At 33.8% G+C, this 18,912-nt stretch overlaps 1 long non-coding RNA gene across 4 annotated transcripts in view; it reads right to left on the bottom strand.

The window, feature by feature from the left end:
- Window positions 1-18,912, bottom strand: part of LOC121069736 — a 245,677-nt gene that overhangs the window by 169,046 nt on the left and 57,719 nt on the right. For all 4 annotated transcript variants that reach the window (XR_005819584.1, XR_005819585.1, XR_005819586.1 and 1 more), the window contains exon 5: window positions 10,456-10,603. This is a non-coding gene — a long non-coding RNA (uncharacterized LOC121069736). The remainder of the gene's footprint in view (window positions 1-10,455; window positions 10,604-18,912) is intronic.

Raw genomic sequence — 18,912 nt, 5'->3', positions numbered from 1 at the left:
TCCACAATAGATCAGTACTACAATTTTGACCTATCAACTAAATATTCTGTAAATTCTTCATCTCTGATAGACTACTGACTTTTTCCCATCAATGTATTTCTCCGCATAACCAAACAGATATAATGTACAATAAAAAAAAAGAGAGAATTCCCCATCCATGACATTTTTACTGGACAAATAATAAATCCCACAATGTTTTTTTTGTTTGTTTGTTTAACAAAGTAAACAGTGAAAAAGTAGTATATTGCAAAGAAACTGATGATGCTTTTCCCAGAATTATAACATTATTGTTACTTTAGGACAGCTGTTTCCATGTTTAATAGCTTTTTCCTCTAGAAAAATCATGACCCCAGCAATAGTAACCTCCTACCATTGGAGGGAGCCAACAGCACTTGTTCAGAAATTCTCTGTTAGAAGTCTCTGGTTTGAAGAATTCAACATTTTCAGCTCTCACAGCAGTTGAATTTTATACTAAAATGCCACACCACAGCCTGCTTTTCAGAATAAAGACTAATTCTAAAAATTAATGGCCTGTTCCTTATGATACAGACTGACTACACATATTTTGAAGTATTAAAGGACATTCATTAAGCTTACAGCAAGCCATATTTGGTGTTTATTTTATAATAAGCAGCAAGTTTGCTTTATAAAGTTACACCATATGCCTTTTGTTTTTTGGATACACAAAAAGTGTGTTAAATGTTAAATTTTTTGAGTTGTAAATTAAATCAAAATTCTGCCCCATCATCTTATTTAACTTTACAGTTCAAAAGATTACTACCAAGAATAAAGTAATTTAGAAAAGTGTTTTACTGTATTTGGATTTTTTTTAATGGTGTTTATTTTTTCACCAAGATAGTACATAAAACAGTATCTAATCTTTGTATGGTTATCACAGAGATAGGGAACAAGATACCACAATATTGGCTGTACCTTCAAAAAAAATTACTGTCTTGTGAAATGACACATAAGAACAATTGAGGACTCACATCCACCATTTGGATTTTTTTTAGTCTTAGGTTATAATTTCATTTCCTTCTAAATAGCACGCAATTAAAGAAGGCCAAGAAAAACAGAAAGTAAGTTAACATAAGACGTACCAAGGCTTTGCTCTAAATATAATTCAATTGTCAGTTTGTGACCCTAGTCAGAATCAGAACAGAATAATAAATTTCAGGTTATATTCCCATTTGTAGATATTTAACCTATATAACTTAAAATAACTTTCATAGGTTTGTTTGCTTGTTTATTTTAAATCTTTAAAGTGTTTTCCATTTGCAGAAGGCTAGGTTATACCTTGGCCTGTGCTTGCATATAGAGAAATAAGGAAGAGTAAAACTTCTGTAAGATTTCTGGGCATACTGAAATGGCAAAAAGTATCACTAGGCTATAATCTGAGTCTTAGCACTGGTGGGTAGTACATAAAGTATGACTGATATTTAATGCAACCCTTCAGGTTGGTCAACTTGTCTATGAACCATTCTGTTTTTATCCATTTTGAATTAATTTTCCCTTGCCAAATAGGAGGAAAGGATTACATTGCATTAGAGTCTCCCAGAGAAGAAACTTCACCTTCATAATAGGCATATTTTTTTCCTAATATTTTCTATCTGTGAATGGCATAGCCTCACAGATGTAACAGTATCATTCCCCAAAATGCTACAAAATTGTATGTACAGACTTGATTGTCAACTAGTTATCATAAGTGGTCAGAAAGGGTTTTGTTATTCTACAACCATATTTAACATCGGGAACAGTAAACATCGCAGATGAGTCTGCACCCCACATACCTGCTACTGAAAGAACTGTGCAGAGCAGAAAAAGCAGTTGGTTTTGAGCTCCCAATTGTGTGAACTCCAGAAAAATACATCATGAAGATCTTACAGTTTAGGAAAAAGACCAAGATTTTTTGTGGTTTCTACAGCAGAACCCATGTTCTGAATTAAGCTTTTTATGGTACTATATACCAATATTTTCTTTGAACACAAAGAGTTTGCCAACCAAAGCTGTAAACGCAAAGGGTAAAACATTGTTCTCCTGTGATCACTGATTACTCTCAATGACTAATGTGGTACTACAGCATCTCTCTGTAGTACCTTGCTCATCTGAGCTACTTCAAGTGTTTTTATTTCTCTCTACATAACCATTTAATCAAGATAGGAAAGGTTTTTCAGTCAGGTAAAGTAGGCAGTCTATATTCATTTGTTTTTTGGTTGTGTGTGTGTGGTCATCCTCCCCCCTGCCCTGAGTACATTTTAGAGCTCTGTAGTAAAGAAAAATGCTTAGAAGTCCAGTGTACCTGCTTTTCTAACACTACGTGATATTTGAAGACATTTTTTAAAATGTTAATTAAATCTTAATGTCTGCTATTCTTTTAAAAGCCAATACAACCATCAATGAAGGCAAAGTTAGCAAGCCTAAGACCAATTGCTATAATCTATTCTTTGAATATTACATGACAACACACTGTGGTTATATGAAGGCATACAAGCTTTGGGCAAATGGTTTCTTTAATAATTTAAAGATTTTTCAAATTACTATATCCATGTGGTGCTTCTGAGTATATAAATTAGAAAAGTAAGATAATGAAAACATGCTTAACTTATAATGGTATTTCTCAGACTGAATCTCTCTTTTGAGCCAACCCGTTAAAAGAAAAGAAAAAGAAATATAATCAAGGGACTTTTTCATCAAATTATTACTTTCCCCCAAGACTTATTTAATTTTAATTATGTAATAATGTGCTTAATAACAAGAATTGGGTTTTAATGAAAAAATTGTGAAGAAAAAAGGCTTTAAGGGGGATGTTCAAATTCGTTTTAATACCAAATATACATACAGCACGTAATGCTGTTTTACTTCACAGCCCATAGCAAAAGCATCTCTTACAACAGTGCTTCTCATTTTCTTCGCATAAAAGATTTTTCGCGTTTGAAACATTCACAGAGATGCATTAGAGAATTCTTACAAGCACTGGAAAAAAAGATCATTGTCATATTACACATAATGGAAAAGTTCCAAACGCATTTCACTTGTTACTTCTCATTCTATCTGATACCCGACCCCCAACACATACACTTGTATGTCACAGTTAATTTCCGTGGAGTGTAGGAATTTCTGTTGCTACATGAGCATTAGCAGAAAAAAAAAAAAAAAATAGACTCCATTTGAAGGTATTATAGCACTAAGTGGCTTAGGTGTTTGGATTCCATGACAATGGAGCAGGCTGAGAACCTGAATAGGACATGGGAGAATACTTAATGATATCTTACATACAGGGAGAGATGCAGGGGAGGAGACCTGGTATTTATACCAGTTGCAATTATAAAAACTACACAGGAAGAATCCTTCCACACCACCACATTGCTGGAAAAATCAAGCAGCTGGTTCAGGGTTTGGTGGAACACAAAGAGACACAGAATCCATGTCACTTTCCATCATGCTCTGAAACTGAACATAAGGAGAGGAGAGGAGCTGGGGGCCATGACATTGGCTGACAGGGAGTTAAGTGCCACGGCTTACGCAAATGGGCTCTCAACTTGCTAGATAAGCTTGACTGAATGGTGATACTCTCTGCTGCCTTACCAGTTCTGTGTACTGAGCTTGGATTTACAATAACTGCCATGAAGACAAAGCACTCGTAACTGAGCAAAGAAACAACAGAGAAGTATTGAAAAACAATAGCAGTGAAGCTGAGAACAAGTCAATTTTCATGTGGCTTTAGGAAACTTGATCAGCATTGACAGTTCTATCAGCGATGAGATAAAAAGCAGATAAGCCTCAGGCACAAACATGCTCCCAAGCAAAAAAATAAATAAATAAATAAATGAAGCAACGGACTGATAAAAACATTATGTTTAGTACTGCAGCACAACTTTAACAAACTAACTCACCAGTAGGATTTTTCTTTGTGATGAAACCTTTAACAATTTTATAAAAGCCAAATATATACCAGCTTTTCCTTTCTACCCCTTTCTGCTTTCTACTTTCTGAATTCTGTAATGTTTAAATAAAATAGAAAAATCTCAAAATCCAGGGGTAGAAAAAAATATATACTTATTTTTGGGAGCTGGTTCTGTTTTCTATTCCTTCTTCTCACAATGTTAAAATAAAAAAAAAAAAAACAACAACAAAAAAACCAGCATTTGTATCCAGTAGTATCTGCAGCACAGCTGAAGTACATAAAATTTGTATATGGATTACTTTTCACATAGATATTTACCTGTAAGCATAGATGGAAGATAACTTTATAGCTCCCTGACAAAGAATTATCTAACAGAGATATCTGCAGTGTATTTACACCTTTTTTTTTTTTTTAAATACATCCCCTAAAGCTGCAGGGTTAAGTAGTAATTTTAGTGAAAACGATCAGACTTCAATGTACCTATAAAGTAGATGCATTTATATGAATGAAATTACTGGGTCTGCCATTTCCTCTCTCTTCCAATTCTTTCCATTTTCCCTTTTTCAGATGTCCCTTTCATTCTGTCCTGATTCCCAGCCTCACGTCACTTATGGCTTTTGCACAGACCTTGCTGATTTCCCAGCCTGGACTCAATGACAGTTATAATAATTAATAAAAAGGCTGTTTTTCTAACTCACTTTAAATGAATTAGACAAATCGTTTGCCTGAAAGGAGAACATGGTGCTTCAAAATTTATAATTCTGAAGTACAGACAGAATAATTTCAATCCTGAGAATACAAATACATATTATTCAATATTCTATGTTTCTGCTATTTGAGTTATAAACAAGTGACAGCATTGACTGTTTACTTATCAATGGAATGCCTGTCATAAGCTGTGTTCCTCTCACCTGTGACAATATGACAGACAACTTTCAATAGTCAAGTGCCTCAGAAAATATATTATTCAATAGTACATACGATAAAATTTAGGTAGGTATCTGTAATACCTGAAGAAGTGTTGCAGTCAACCACAAATGCACTGAAATCAGCATGAATTCCTTTTTCCCAATCCCAATGATAATTCTAAGAAGCTGGATATATAAGGTCCCTTATAGTTCAAGTGGTGTATGCCAATGTATTTCACATATTTAACCTCATGGCTTATTTTGAAAACATGGGGTATTTGGAAAAAAAAAAAAAAAAAAAAAAGTGGACATTTAAGAATATAAACACAGGGGAAAAATAGAATATAGATGGTGTTTTTTTTTTTTTGGGGGGGGGGGGGGGGGGTGGAAACAATCTATGGAGGTCTTGTGTTGAATTGTTCCATTATATCAGTGCAAGTTTTCTACAGATTTGTTCTGTTTGTATTCATTCCTTAATGAAAAATCCTTGTCAGTAGATGCTTAAATGTCACACAGTATCTGATTTGAAATGTTATCAGTAAGCACAGTGCAGCTGATGTTGAATTATTGCATCTTTGCTATCAAGATACCAGATGATACTATCATTCACTGTGCACTCAAATTTTTCAGGCCAGTTGAGCATTGTATTTCCCATTTGCAATATGCTTGTGACTGTACCACCATCTTAGTACTTATTTTCTCTACTTCTGCATAGCCTTATACAGTACATTAAAATGTCGCTTGTTGTGTATCTGTCCCCTATGTCCTTCTCTGACGTCCTGAAATGTCCTATCAAAATAAGTCAGACTTCTCTACTGAATTAATAATTCATATATGCATTCTGCAGATTTGGTATCAAACCAGAAGGATGAAGGGAATCACATTCCTCCTTTGTCACAATACCCAAATGCACACTATTATGCAAGCTGTGTCAGATAAGGAGAAAATCTCAAAAATACTTAAGTAAAATACAATTTAAAATATATGCAAACTTTCTGATTTTAAAGAAGAAGAATGGAGAGTTATATTCTCATGCAAGTCTGTAACAGCTCCTGTAATCATTAACAGCACATGCACCACCATAAACATAATTTGTGCTATATTTAGCACTTACGAGAGCTTTTATCTAGCAATTTCCTGTGGTTTACACACTGACACTATAAATTTTATTATGGAGTTCTTCAGAAAATTTTCAGATACATTTAGAAAGATTTGATTATAATAAGAGATAGAATTGTGAATACTTAAGGCATTCCAGAGTGGCAAAATAAAAAAATATTCGAACTTCTTAAAAATAAGAATTATAAGGTGAACATTTTTCACACCAAACAACTATGAATAAAGCTCTATAAAAAATTAACCTCCCCACAGCTATTCTCTCTGCATGTGGTTTGGCATGACCATTCTGTCCCACTAGATGGTTTGTTCTACATCCCAGTAGAGCATCATGTCCTCTAGTACACTATATACAATATTCAGTTCTACTTTATACTTTTTGGATAGTACTTTTTCATAAAAATAGCTTTCCAAAAGTTTACCTCAATACCAGTTACAATGCTGCACCCTTCATAGTTATGGCACTAGGCATTAAGAATGTAACAGCTGAGAGAGGGCCCATTCAGAGTGTTTATAACAAAACAGAGATTAATAGAAGGTGTCAAACCTAAAAAAGTTGTGCATGAATCTATATATAATCATGTATCCAGTATGAGAAATGAATTAATGTATAGATCTTAAAATATTACTTGAGAACACAGATTTATTTGGGAGTGGTAGAAGCTTGAACAAATAATGATGAAAAGACAAAGAACTGAAAACCAATTTCCACTGCATAGCCTGTACACTCATAATGCCTCACATTTTCAGTGAGTTCGCAACTACTGCTAGTTCATCACTTAGTAAAAGAAGAAAGCAATCAAAATATGTACCCTACACTGATAAATTTAATTCCAAACTCAAGCACAGTAACAGACTATCACATATGATAACATCCAGTAACAGAAATGATGTCAATACATGACATGATTCTACATGTAACTGATACAAAATACAGTACTCCTAAAAAACTGAAGTGCTAGTAAGGTGCTACAATCTACTCAGAACAGAAGACTTGATGTAGCATTGTAATAATCCATCCCCAAAGATCACAATAATTGTGTACTGGGGATGATGCATCCTACCAGGATAAATAATATCAGAGGTAATGCAAAATGCATGAGTCCACAGGACCAGACAGTATGCACCTGAACATGTTGAGAGCTGGCCAATGTCATTGTGAGAATTTTCTCCATAGTTTTTAAAGATGCTTCAATATAATGAAAATGTAACTGTCTCCCCGGGGTAAACATACTCTCTTCCTTTTCTCACACAGTTAGTTCCTATTCTGATGGTTCCTAAAATTTTCTTAATATAAGGAAATTAATTTCTAAATGCAGTTTTATAAAATGTTGTCTATATTCTGATGCTGTATTTTCTGAACATTTCTTAACACATAACACAACTGTTACACAAGAGGTTTCACTCAAGAAATACTTGAGTTTCAATTCATAAATTGTTTTCCTAAATACTTCAGTATTGAAATATCAAAGTCTTCAGCTTAAATATACACCTGAATTAACAAGTCATGTAAAATAGCGCCAGTCAAATACCCCAGGATAGCCTCTTTATCAGTTAAATATGCAATACTGTCAGCAAAGTTAAGTGTCTGAAAATTCAACTACTGAAGTATCCCATTATTATTTAAAAAACAAATAACCAAAACAGAGTCAAAAGCTTAAAAGATAAATCCCTCTGTAAGAATGAAAACTAAGCATTAAACAAATTGAGCTAAATCAGTAAAGCAGGCTGAAAAGATAAGCCTTATATCTCTGGTTAGTTAACAGAACACTCAATCTCACCAACAAGTCACTACACACAAACACTGATTTTGAAAAGTGGTATTGGTGAGCTCAATCAGCAATACGTTGCTCAATCAGCAATCTGTGCAACTAAATCATAAAGCTATAAGAACAAAAACTGGTTAAATAGAAAGGTATACGACAGAAATGGAAAAAGCCTCCCTTCACTAAAAGCATGTGTACCTAACTCTCCTTTAAAATGACATTTGTTATTTATTTGCATTTTCAAAATTCCACCAAAAGAAAAGAAAAAAATGAACAATACGCATGATAATTAAAAAATATAACAAAAGCAAGTGTGTGCTACAACCTGATGTTATGGAGCATGATTTCCTGATGTTCTTTCTTATGCAGTCCTAAATGAAATAGCTGGTTAGCCTTTCAAATGCAACAAAATTGAAAAGGGTGTTTGTAGGCTAAAGAAGCCTCTTTAAAGCTACTCAGCATTCTCAGGTCACACTGATAGGCTGTAATCAAAGTGACCTGGAAAGACTGTGCATTTCCTTCTTGACCTTCAGAAAGGGGATAGTTTTTTTTTTAAAAAATAAAATAAATAAATAAAAAATCAGCAACTGAGAGAATTTTAAAAGGTTAGCTTGTAGGAGAGCCAAATGCATACTCATTAAATGTAGAAACTGTAATTTGGCAGACAAACCGTGCTCTAAAGTGGTCTAACATTTCATTTCTGCAAGCTTGTACTGACTAGCAAGTCAACATTTGCATAGCTGTGAACCAGTCATAGCATGTGCCTGCCCAAACAAATAAATAAGGAACATAAGAAGAGGAACAATGGGTAACTAGGGCCAAAATGATAACAGAATAAAAAGTCTTCTTTGCTTTTATTGACCACAGAACCTGTCCTTATTGGATAAGACTTTCTCACAGAAATGTTTATTTCTCCATATAAAGAAATAAGCATTACTACTCTTCCCATGCTGTCTTACAGTTTCAAATTCATGAATAATTAACTAGCTATAAGTTGGGTTAATAATCTACAGTGATATTTTTACTGACTGTCAAAATTCTAAGCTTTTCCAGGGTGCTTACTGTAAGACAAAAACTCCTGTGAAAAGTGTTATGTGATACGTAACAAGACAGTTGTTCAATACTATGTACTTTCATGTTATTCCATGTATGCTCCATAAATAAAAGTTACATGTATTATTTACTAACACCACTGTTAAATTGCTTTAAGACAAAGGCATTTGGGTATTCGTTAAGATCCAGATGTGAACAGGCATGAATGTTAATGACATATTATTTTTTATGTTTTGGGTGATAGTTGTGCTTTGATTGATAAAAATTAGAAATCCAATTTGATGTCTGATAAGACAGTTTTAATACAGGCCTCCAGTGATCTGAAATCATGTCTTCTTAACATCAATGGATATTCTGCAACAACTGCAATTGACTCTGCTACATAATATCCCAAAATATATGGGGTGCCTAGGCTGTAATAACCTGATGTGAGCTACCTGCTACTTGCCATTATGAAAGATTACTCTGTTTCCTGAAAAAGCCTTAAGAACTCCACTATTGGTAGCAAGTAGCAGTGGCTGGGAATGCCCTCAGGCTACAGAAACATGTTTTCTAACCATTTCCTGAGATTAAAACTTGCTGTACTCCTTTTGTTGTTCATGATCTTCAGCAAAAATGTACCTTCATGTCAAAACAATCAGTAAGGGAATCATAAGGCTGGTTACTGCTATAGCAGTTGGTGCTCAGACCTTCAGCCATAAAACCAGCACTCATGTGGTAAAAAGACAATATCAGAGACATGCTTATGATCTCCTAAAGTAAGCAAACTAAAGCATATGGCTAGTGATAGAAAATTTTAAATTAATTCTGGCATCTCCTGACTTTCTAGGTTTTCATTTTACAATGCAATTAGTCTTTTGACTTCTGGTGGTGGCATGTGGGAATAGACAGCTGGAAGAACTCAGATGTCTATACAAACTCAGAGAAGCTGAAAGAGCTGGGACTATTAGCCTGGAGAAGAGGAGCTCATCAATGAGTACAAACATCTGCAGGGAGGGTGTAGAGAAGATGAAGCCAGTCTGGTTTCAGTAGTACTCAGTGACAGGACAAGTCTGAATAACAGGAAACATTTTTTTCACTGTGCGGGTGACAGCACTGGCACAGGCTGCCCAGAGAGGTTGTGGAGTCTGGTCTCACTCCTCAGAGATCTTCAAGAGCTGTCTGGGCATGGTCCTTGTCACCTGGCTCTGCCTGAGCAGGAGGGTTGGACCAGATGACCTCCAGAGGTCCTTTAAAACCTGTACTGTTCAGTTTAAATTACGTAAATTAATTCTTCCCTATTCATCTCATAAAGGTGTGAGCTACTTTCATTCATTTTCAGCTAAAGAACTAGTCCTCTAGCAGAGGACTTTCACCTCTGTAGACTTGAACATAATGCTGCTTAAGCTAGAGCCCAATTCTTTCCTTTTGTAAAGGATCTGAAAACCCTTTAAAATACTCTAGAGAGTGAACACATTACAGTTACAAATTCCTGCTGGGTACGCTTAGCTAGAACACTCTTTTCCTTTCCAATTGTGTGCAACATGGACATGTTCATTCAAGCAACACTTATGGTGCAGATAGGCAGGCAAGATATCTTAGAAGGATGAAAAGCCGTCTTCTGACTGCAAAGAGTTTCTCAAACCACAGTTCTGTTTAGGCAACCCTGATTATTTAATACAAGCAAAAGTATCTGCCGAAATGTATTCCCATAGATACAGACACTTACAAATAAATATTTCTTCTCTTTGTTACAACCAGAAGAAAAATGATGTAGCAGAAATCACATGGCTGTGTCACACTGTAGAAGTTATGCAGGAATCAGAAAAAGGCAGTAGAAGAAAGACTCAATGAACAGAGAAATGGTGTTCCTTGCACTGTGGGGAAAAAAATAAAATAAAAAATTAAATTTGAAACAGAGCTCAACAATTAAGAAAAATGGAACTGGTCTGTTCAACCTCAGTTCTGTCTCCCAGAATAACATAGAAATCTGAGGCAAAGACAATAGAAGAAGCCAACTAGTACATATTTCAGTTCTCTAACCCCTAGCACACAAAATTAGTAAATTACATTAGACTGAAAAGAAACAAAACCAAATCTTTAGCTCTCCTCTCTAGAGTTATGGTTTCAAAACTTTTGGGATTCAAGGCTTCAAGATTTTCTCTTCATCTATATACATATGAATTTAAAAACATACAAATCATGTGAAAAAAAAATAATAATCCTGTAAGCACCTTTCTCCACAAAGTACAGAATTGGAAGAAATAATAATAAAAAATTACAATATTCATTTTTTAAAAATCCTTAAAATTTTATCAGTCTCCAACTAACAAAGAGTAACTTTGACTAACAAAGAAATTTTTTTTATTATTATTTTCTTTTAAGTTTCAGGTTTTTTTACCTTTTTCAGATTTCCAGTCCCACACTGGGTAGAGATCACATATATCTCTACATATAGTACTATACTTAGTTCACATAGAGAATATACAGTTCAAATAACTGTGAATGTTACATAAAATATGTCTGTAAGGAGTCTGTAATTTACATTATTTATATTTTCTTTTAAAATAATAAATCTGTTTATCTATCTCTGCCTAATTATTGCTTCTTTGCTTTCTTTTTTATTACTGCTTCTTTGGAACAGCACTTAAGTTTCTTTAGCTGTGCATGTGCATATGTGTGTGCATAAAATAGCAGGAGTGAAAGGATATTATAGCCCTTGCAATATCTAAGCAGTTTAAAATCAAGTCAAATTATACTTCAAAGTACATTTTGAGGACAATACATAAAGGCTAGAACTCTCAGTTTCTAAATAATAACGTTTTACTGGAAACAGTTATATAGATCTAACTCCATAGTAAGAGGAATAGCATCATTTCTGACATAAGTAATTTTAGTTCTCCTGTGATCAGGATTAACTTCAGGGTTCTTCGTCTCACTGTTCTGCCCCAGTTTATCCATTGGGAATACACTTCTGAAACCAAATACCATTCATTTATTAGCTGAACAGTGCTATTATAAATAACAGTAGAAACCTTTAAAAAGGTTTGTTTGCCATCATCTCTTTGGGTTTGAATTCATACACTTGCATGACTTTTAACTTTGCTTTATCTTTAAACCTCAAACTGAAATCATCTATGCCTAGGTTCTGTCTGAATACATTACTTTCTTAGATCATTTTTCTAGTAGCTGTTCCCAACTTTCAATGATTTTTACAATGAAAGTACAATTACAAATCAAACCAATTAAAAATAAATAAATAAAATAAAATAAAAAAGGAAATATGTTTCCTTAAGCTCTCTCTCCTTGTGATTCTTGCAAAGCTCCTTTTTCTTTTTCCTCAATTAATACACAACATTTGCCAGAATGACTCTTTCTTCCCTGTCAATCCTCCTCTTATCATTATAGTTAGCCTTTCTGGGATAATGTTACTGAGAGATATTTAGAGAAAAAAAAAAAAAAAAAAAAAAAGACATTATGTCTAAAGTAAGCAGCATAGATAGGTTTAATATGTAACAGCAATTTTGAAGTTAAAATTAAGATCATGCGAGCATGATGCTGACAGAAAAAAAAATCTTTCTTCATCTTGTGGGGTTTTATCTAAAAGAATTGAAACAACATTGCAAGGATTAATCAGCACAGTATGAAAACTAAACCTTTTGTGTGCCTTTTTATCTTCAAAAATAAGAACTTTATTCTTCAATTCTATTTACTGAAAATAGTATTTTGGCACCAGTAAGAATTCATTATCTTTGAAATTAGGTATCAAACCCTCTTCAACATTTTTTTAGTGCAAATTTTGTGGAAGACCAGATCTTCAGTACAAGAGGATCTTCATGAAGTTCCATAGATAATACCATGTCTAGATATGACAGTACGGCTGAAATGAGTTCTTACAACGTAGAGAATAAAGTCAGTCTCACCATCCTAAGTACAGAATGTCATGTATTTAGAACAATAACCTGTGAAGAAAATTGTGAGTCCAGCAAGAGAAAAAAAGTAGAGTTTTAATTTGAAAAAAAAAAAAAAAGAACTTGCAAAGTCAATTTAGTTAACTAGGATCAGAATAATGGCTTTGGGTTTTTGGTTGGTTGGTTGGTTTTGGTTTTGTTTATTTCTTTGTTTTCTGATTTACAATTGTACAGTTTTGAATGGAAGAGTTAATTTTTTAATATAAAATTAGAAAAATATTTATTTAATTTCATATTAAATTAGGTGTTCTGAAACACCTAATTCCCATTTCAGTATTGCCATCTCTCTCCACTTCTCATGTATAGATAAATACACCGACTCATTATGTATTCTATGATAATATTTTACAGGTTTCTATAAAGTAGAATAGAATTTGATATTTTTTATTTGTTGCATGATTTCCTGTGGAACCAACTAGCAAACATTCTCTGTCTCACTATTTTCCTAGTTCCTATGTAGATGATCTGTCAACAAGCTCAAAAGACAGAGAACTTGTATGGTATATCATTCACTCCGGGATGTGTTATGACAGCCACAACAAACACAACTCAACTGCCTGGTCTGAAATTTTATATTACTAATCTGTTAAGGGCTATCGTACAAACAATGATTTAGAATTAAAATAATTATTTAGTGTTTTTATTTCAAAATAAATTAAATATGCAAACATGCTTTTACTAAGTTATTTGGACCAGGATCCATTTCGAAGACAGAAATATAGATAGCCCTGAAAGATGACAGAGGGTCTTGTAGTGAGTTAAAATGTTGCCTGATACACCACCACCACCCAAATAATAATAATAATAATAATAATAATAATAATAATAATAATTGTTATGAGTGATACATTTTTTCCAGCACCTTTCATTTCCCAATTCAAAATTCAGACAAGAAAAGACAACATGAAAAACTGGAGCTTTTGAAAGCCATAGCTATCTGTTACACCTTCTTAACAATCTGAGGCAATACAAATTCAGTATTCTCAGTGACGCTCATTAAAAGATCGAGAAAGTAAAAAATGGGAATTAGAAGACATTTTAAGAGATGTTTCAAAGATAATACATTTCATTATACCACTAGAGCTTTTCTTAAAGCTGTGATAAATGTCCCCTAACCACACCTTTGCCAAAAATAAATAAATAAATAAAATCTATCTCTGTCCTAACAGTAAAAGGAAGAAAATAAAAAGCTGATTTAAACAGTTTTTATACTGTCATAGTTACACCTGAGAGAAGAAAATTATTTATATTAATTTTACTGTCAGTTTCTGTATGAGTGAATAACCCAGAATTAAAGCATATTAAGATAAAAACAATAAAAAATATGAAATTACTGAAACAATACCCAAAGGTTGAGAAATTTTAATCACCATCTTCTATGGTTCTACTTATTATATGAAATGTTTTAGAATATTATCAGGAAGTATAACATTAACTATTTAATATTTTATTACATTTCACACCTTCCAGAAGCAGGGTAAATATATTAGTCATAAGCAAATAAACATTCAGTGTTTGGATGTTATAAAATCTAATTCAAAAAAATGTTCAGCACTTCTGTTTCAAAAATATAAACAGAAAGGTAATTCCTTTTGTTATTTTTCCCACTTAATTATATTTACCCTATTTAGTCTCTTAGGGACAACCAAGAAGGATGAATAGTTTGTGGTTGCAGAAAAAAGTGTTTAGATGCCATAGCTGGAAAACAGAGGGAAAGCATTAGAACAAGAACCATGTGGGAGGACCTTGTGAATGTGAGAGAGAATAGGGAAAATAGAATGTATGGAAAATAATTTACCAGGCTACCCTGCAAAACAAGGATTTTCCTTCTACCTGAAGGAACTGGAATGGCTTATTGCAGTCCCTCAAAAAAGAACCCATGTGTTGAATGTCACCTTTCTGAAATGAGATCCAAAATAATTTTCTGCATAATAGAATGAGCACTCAGAATAAAATGTCAACCCAGATCAGTATTGAATCCTGAAGATAAGCTGCAATCTTAACTCTACATTCTTTTGCATAGGTATTACAGTGAATGACCAGATATGGAGGTAATAAGTGAAAAAAAAAAATCTTGCTCATGCAACAGTTCAATTTTCCTGAATCAGTCATTCTGCACAGTAGGTATAAGGTGAAGAGATATAATAGAAGCAATAATGATGTTTTGCAGAGTGGAACATCTCCGTTAAAGTAAAACTATAGAGCTGGTGTCAGCACCTTGCTGGTTGTCTTGCAGCTGAGCAAACCCTAGAAGATCATTTGCTCAATTTTTTAATGACAGTAGCACTCGCCGCTTTCCAAATACCGCACATACACGAACGCAGTTCGTTACTGGGTATGTTACTTTGTATGTTCTGACATGAATATGGTAAGCTTTTGCAGCAGCAGCTACCTCAATATTCAAAAGGCAGAATGCATTCTTTGTGGAAGCTATTTAACATACTCAAAGAATGAGTACAAAGAAGTACAAGTGTATTTAAAAATACAGGATTAGCAGGAGCTTTCTATCTCTTAATGAACAGTACCTTATTATCTCAGGTAATGCACCATGTAAACCTTTTCATAATGCATCAACTTTACCTTACAAATAGTAAGCGGAGTTTTTCCCCTAATGACTCCATTGAAAGACTGCATTATACCTGGTTTTATTGATGGTTAGGAATATTATTATAGTATCTTCTAATTGCCAGACTAAATGTGCTTATAAAATATTCACAGACATTTCAGAGAACAGCGCTCTCTTGGTGTGAGCTCTATGGTGTATTTACAGTGAGACAGTCTCTCTTTCAGTTATCATTTTGCTGAACCATGCAACTGGATGTTGAGTTGGTAAAAGTCATGAATATGTTTTCAGTGGTAGAGTCAGTGCTAAGAATGCTTCCACATTTTTTTTAAATAAAATTCTCTGAGAGAAGAATTGCAACAACTTTTATTCACAAAACGAAACAAAAACTTAAGAGAACAAAAACTCTTCCAAATGATGAAACTTTTTAGAATGTTTGTACAAAAAGTTGAGATGGAGTGTTGAAAATGAGAATAAATCCAATAATAAGCACTTTTTTTTTCATTTTTCATTCATTCCAATTTTCTGTCTGCTCACCACACTAAAAAATGCCTGAGATTGGAACTTACCTATAAAGCAAGCAGACTGTTTTTCATGCTGAAACCTAAACTCTGAAATACATAAAACCCAATCTTTTCCTACTGAAATAAATTTGAGCCTGCATCTCAATGAGTTACTTCAGGGAAAAGAAAAAAAAAGTATATATATATATATTCCAACTTCAGCATCTCCGCTATAGAAAGTAAGTTTACTACAGTGAACTGAGTAAGGGAAATTAAGAGAAATGAAATGCCTGCGTTTGCTAAGCACTCCCTTGAGTTTTGTAATTCCACATTGCCATATTGCAGTGGTTGGATCAACGAATACTTTGTTCATTCTTTTAATTAAGGTATCTCACAACTGGCTGAAGCTTTAAAATGAGCAGTTACATGTAGTTCGATCCTTGAAGAGACTTTAGGAATTCTCTACTAAAAGCAAACTGTCCAAGACATTAAACCATACCATCCAACCTATACTTAGAGACCAGCTGAGCTTCAACTTCAATTGAGCATTTTTGTTTTTTCTTAAGAATTTTGATTTACAATTCTTGACATTACATGACTGTAAAATAAAAACTACCCAAAGACACAAGGCCAAACTCAGTTCTTGAATGAATGGAATATTCAACATATGATATTAGGAACTTTCAGTAATTTGGAAGCAAGGACAATTTTCACTGTCTCAGAATCCTGAGATGATTCTAAATGATGAAATTGTCTCCTGTTTTTGTTTGTTTTTTGTTGTTGTTGTTTGTTTGTTGTTGTTGTTTTTTTAAATGGTCTTTGCTGCAGCTCTCAGGCTCAACTCTTTCTACATTTGAGTCTAATTGCACTGTTGGATAGTCTGAACCCATGAAATAAATATTTCTGAGAAGTACAGAATTGTCGGTTTCAAGGTAATAAATTCAGAAAATACAGTGAGAAATTACTCTCCCGCAGATGTCTACTGTCCATAAACTGCTGTTGGCTAAGCTGCCAGCTGAGTAAAAGGCAAGGAAGGCTCAGATAGGCCTTCTTAGCTAATCCTGTAAAGGCTTGTCTTATATATTAATTCCTAACAAAACTTTCCAACACAACATTCATTAGCATGTACCATTGATACCTTTACTAGTGCTGAGCCAGCAAACACAGTCAGGACTGCAGTTTTCGAAATGCCAAAGATAGCCCAGAGATTGGCAGACAAGTGCAGAGAGATGAGGCAGTTCTGAGGGGAAGGCAGAGAAGTCAAGTCAGGAAGACATGGGCAAGGACACCAAGGTACAAGGCTGGGTACAGCAGAAGGTACAACACAGCTCAGGAAAAGCAGAAGGAGAGTTTATGGTGTAAGCGGAGGGCACACTGTACCATTAAGCACTATTGCAATCATATTGATGGGGAAATGAAAGATGATGACTGTTATTTCTGAGCACTTTGGCCAGTGTTTTTGGTGTTGGTTTTTTGTTTGTTTTGGATACCTATCTGTTCAAGAAATGAAGTCTAAATATGTTTTTCATGTATTGCTATTACTATTTTTACCACGCAAAGCATTACAGATATGCATACTACATTCTACTGCTCTCAGAAGTGCTCCTCTTTGCAGTGAGGTGTCATTGGTTCACAGGTTTTGTAAATGAGGAAATTTCCATATTTTACAGAATAGATTTTCAGCTCAGAATCGCATCAAATATGATAATGCATGAAAACAGCAACAGACCCTTACAAAACCTTTGAGGAAACAGATGTTGAAATTGTAAATGTGAAACAGTAAGTATAGTATTTGAGCTTCTACAGGAAAAATAACACATTGTAGCAAACACAACATTTCTGTACATGAACGATTGCAAATAGCATATCTTGTAAAATATTCTAAAATAAATTACTTATTGAATTACTTAAATTACTATTTTTGTAATACATTCATGATTTTTACAATTTAGCATGACTTGTAATTTAAAAAGGGGTTGTAAGGGAAGATGATAAATTTTTGGAATGGGACAAAGTCTCATTGTGAGTCACAGTAAGCAACTTTGCATAGTGCTGTAAAATCCTGCAGTTTGTTTAACAATGGCTCTAGCAGGTGGCATATGGCTAATACCAAGTCTGTCACTATCTCCAGGGTGCCAGACATTCCTCAAATTTTCTGTGAGAGGAATTTTTTGGTAGATTTGGATTGTAAAGGCACATGAGCATCTGCTGCCTGCTCAATCTCATTATCATTGACAGAGTTAACTCCTGCAGTTCTCAATGTGGTAGCCAGGGACAGAAGCTCAACTTTTCCCTTCCACCATGGACAGTGATTTTGACAAGGTCTTGAACAAATGCTCCATTCAAATACAAAGAGAGATGTAGCTGTAGAGTAAATGCAACTTTTTGAAGGTCTATTAGAAACCATAAAACAAACAAACAAACAAAAAAATTAACATGATTTCTTGAGCAATGTTATTACTATTTTTAAGATGAATTCTTATGTCAAGATTAAAAATTTTGCATTGTCTTTCCTTTACCATTATTTCAAGAGAAAACCAAGACTTGAAAGAAAATATTGAATCCAAGTTTATCCAGAGTTAGAAACATCTGAAATATTTGCCCTTTATTTTGGATTTTATATTACTATCAGTCACCATAATATTTAAACTATTTGCAAGTGAAATCAAATGCAATAAAATCCATAATAAGCTCAAAAGACTCTGGAACTTTCTCTCTTCTCTGTTTTAGACAAGCCTTTTGATTTTATGGACTGTTATTCAGTTCTTTTTCTATTGCTCTTAAATTACTGACAGCTTTAAGAAACATGAAAGACATGGGAGAAATTAAGTTAAAGGAAACATTACTGTCTACTTAAAGTAATCCACTTATTTTTGTGTACTATAATTGCTTTTCTTAAGGCCTGTTTAAACTCAGTTTATCTCCCCATAAATTTTACCACTGGTGAATATGAGCAAAGAAAAATTTTCTAATGATGAGCCAGTGGAAAGGGAAAAAAAAAAAAAAAAGGTGAAGTTTTGTAGTATACTTCAGTGTATAAACTTAGGCTCTCAAAGTGGGAATTGGCTGGAATGTCATGCTTTAGTCTAAGAGAACTCCATTTTTCACTGCTTACGGTTCCCCGGCTCCAAAAAAGTTTTGAAATGTAG

This window comes from Cygnus olor, chromosome 4 (assembly GCF_009769625.2).
Source record: "Cygnus olor isolate bCygOlo1 chromosome 4, bCygOlo1.pri.v2, whole genome shotgun sequence".
In the NCBI taxonomy this organism is placed as follows: domain Eukaryota; kingdom Metazoa; phylum Chordata; class Aves; order Anseriformes; family Anatidae; genus Cygnus; species Cygnus olor.
Note: the sequence above shows the minus strand (reverse complement) of the source record. Positions and strands in the feature narration are given on the sequence as shown.